We start from the raw sequence: 3,023 nt of genomic DNA on the forward strand, positions 1-3,023 counted from the left end.
CATCTGCAGTGATTTTGGAGCCCCAAAAAATAAAGTCTGACACTGTTTCCACATCTATTTCCCATGAAGTGATGGGACCGGCTACCATGATCTTAGTTTTCTGAATGTTGAGCTTTAAGCCAACTTTTTCACCCTCCTTTTTCACTTTCATCAAGAGGCTTTTTAGTTCCTCTTCACTTTCTGCCATAAGGGTGGTGTCATCTGCATATCTGAGGTTATTGATATTTCTCCCGGCAATCTTAATTCCAGCTTGTGCTTCCTCCAGCCCAGTGTTTCTTATGATGTACTCGGCATAGAAGTTAAATAAGCAGGGTGACAATATACAGCCTTGACGTACTCTTTTTCCTATTTGGAACCAGTCTGTTGTTCCATGTCCAGTTCTAACTGTTGCTTCCTGACCTGCATACAGGTTTCTCAAGAAGCAGGTCAGGTGGTCTGGTATTCCCATCTCTTTCAGAATTTTCCACAGTTTATTGTGATCCAAGGCTTTGGCATAGTCAATAAAGCAAAAATAGATGTTTTTCTAGAACTCTCTTGCTTTTTTGATGATCCAGCGGATGTTGGCAATTTGAATCAGCCATAGGTATACATATATCCCTCTCCTTTGAAACTCCCCTCCCGTCCCACCCCTCTGGGTTAATACAGAGCCCCTGTTTGAGTTTCCTGAGCCATACAGCAAATTCCTATTGGCTATCTATTTTACATATGGTACTGTAAGTTTCAATGTTACTCTTTCCGTATATCTTACCCTATCCTCCCCTCTTCCAATGTCCATAAGTCTATTCTCTATGTCTGTTTCTCCACTGTTGCCCTATAAATTAATTTTTCAGTACCATTGTTCTATATTCCATATATATGTGTTAGAATACAGTATTTATCTTTCTCTTTCTGACTGACTTCACTCTGTATAATAGGTTCTAGGTTCATCCACCTCATTAGAACTAGCTCAAATGTGTTCCTTTTTATGGCTAAGTAATATTCCATTGTGTCTATATACCACAACTTCTTTATCCACTTATCTGTTGATGGACATCTAGGTTGCTTCCATATTCTAGCTATGCTTCACACCTCATTTTCATCAAAAGAGCTTGCTTCCACTTTCAGAAAAAAGAACCAATGCATAAACTTCCCCCCATCTGCACTTTCCTTCTCCTTTATCCCATTATATGGAGGAATGTTCTCTCCTCCTCTTCCTCCAATCCCATCCACAGACACACCCACTTCCTAGCAAAACTTCTTGACCAAACTCACTGACTTCCATAATTCCTTATGGAGTGCCTACTAAGTCCAAGCAGTTTTAGGTGCCTGGAATACTTCAATAAGTAAAACAGCAAAGGTTTGGGCCTTCATAGAGTTTATGGGATCTACAAAAAATAATGCATAAAATCAGCCAATTATATAGGATGTTAGGTGATAAAAACTAGCATAAACAGTCAAAGTAGACTTGTGAAGGGGATAAGAAGTAAGTGAGGGTGGTGGAATGTTGCAATGTTAAAGAACGTGGTCAAGGTGGGCCTTGTTAGAGCAATATTTGACCAATGACTTAAAGCAGTTAAAGGAGTTATCCATACGGATGACTACCTGTGCTAGTGCAGCAGGGTTCCCGGTGTGTTTGTAGATTGAGGAAGTCAGTGTGGTTAGAAATGGAATAGGAAGGGGTGAGTAGTAGGTGAGGTCAAAGAGGTAAAGAAGGGGAAACTGAAAGTCGCTCAGTCATTTCTGATTTTGTGACTGTAGCCCTCCAGGCTCCTCTATCCATGAACTTCTCCAGGCAAGAATACTGGAGTGGGTGCCATTCCAAACAAGGTGCGGGGAATAGGATTACAAAGTACCTTGTAGGCCATGAGGACGTTGGCTGTCACACCCATTGCTCTCAGGAGCCAATCCTCTTAATGTATCTTTGCAGGATACAAACAGCTCAACCTGCCTCATCCCCTCACCCACGGCGCTCCAGCCATGTTTGCCTGAAATAGTTGCTTCAATTCCCAAAGTTTCTGTCCACCTTGAGGCCTCACCCAGTTCATTTCCTCTGCTTGGACAGCTCTTGTCCTAACATTTATTTACTCTTCAGGTCTTGACTTAAATGTCCAAATCAGATCCCCCCCAGTCTTACCCTCTTCTGTACTTCTCCACTGTTGCTCTTATACCAATCATAATTTCATGTTTATTTGTGATTCTTTGATCAGTGTCTGCTTTCCCCACTTAACTGTAAAATTCCATGAAAGAAACTTGGGTGTCTTTTGTTGACTGTTGTGCACAGTGCCAGGCAAACTGCATTAAAAGTACCCCTTTTTTCCAGAATGGGAGAAATCCAAACAATTCAGAATGATGATGAAAAGATTCAGTAGAAAGGATGAACTGGAAACAGCAAATAATCAGAGACAGAAAAGGTTCAGAGTCCTTGGTGGAAACCAGAGCTCTTGAGAAAGTTCTGGTCTACGGTAGGGACAACTCTCAGTAGCAGAAATCAAATCCCAAACCCCTCAGGAACAACTATAACTCCTAATTGCTTACAAGCTGTCACTGCTGGAGCCTAATTCAAGTCCTTATTATCATGCGCGTCTATTGTTTCAAAAGTGTCCCTGCTAGCGGTCGCTTTCACCCTCCGCAGCCTCATCTCCTGTCCCCTTCCCCGCTCCTTTCACTTGCTGGAATGCAACGAGCTCTCCACCCACCCTAGGAGCTAGCCTTTTCCCAAATCCTTTTTCCACCCACACTCTCTAGTCTGCATAACTTCTACGGTTGCTTTAAGCTTAGCTCAGGTATCATCTCATCCTCTACAGACATAAAAACCCCAACCCCCACCCCGGGGCAGAGTCGATGAAGACAGCATAACACGAAAGCCTGCGTTCCCGCCAAGTCGCACAGGAAGAAGGAATTACCTCCCGCGCGATCTCCCGGGCCAAGCTCTCCGACGAACTCCAGGGGGCGTGGCCCCGGCCAATATTGGCGGCAAGCCGATCCACGCCGGCCAATAGGATTCCAGCGCGCGCCAGGCTGCCTCTAGCGCGCCAGGCTGCCTC

At 44.0% G+C, this 3,023-nt stretch overlaps 1 protein-coding gene across 5 annotated transcripts in view; it reads right to left on the minus strand.

Annotated features, from left to right (window-relative positions):
* The window catches only part of MUTYH (mutY homolog), an 8,832-nt gene extending 5,815 nt beyond the window's left edge, over positions 1-3,017 (minus strand). For all 5 annotated transcript variants that reach the window (XM_010847834.1, XM_010847833.1, XM_010847832.1 and 2 more), the window contains exon 1: positions 2,883-3,017. The gene's annotated coding sequence lies outside the window, so the exon portion shown is untranslated. The remainder of the gene's footprint in view (positions 1-2,882) is intronic.
* Positions 3,018-3,023: the final 6 nt, after the last annotated feature.

Source organism: Bison bison, unplaced genomic scaffold (genome assembly GCF_000754665.1).
Source record: "Bison bison bison isolate TAMUID 2011002044 unplaced genomic scaffold, Bison_UMD1.0 scf7180017864256, whole genome shotgun sequence".
Classification (NCBI taxonomy): Eukaryota; Metazoa; Chordata; class Mammalia; order Artiodactyla; family Bovidae; genus Bison; species Bison bison.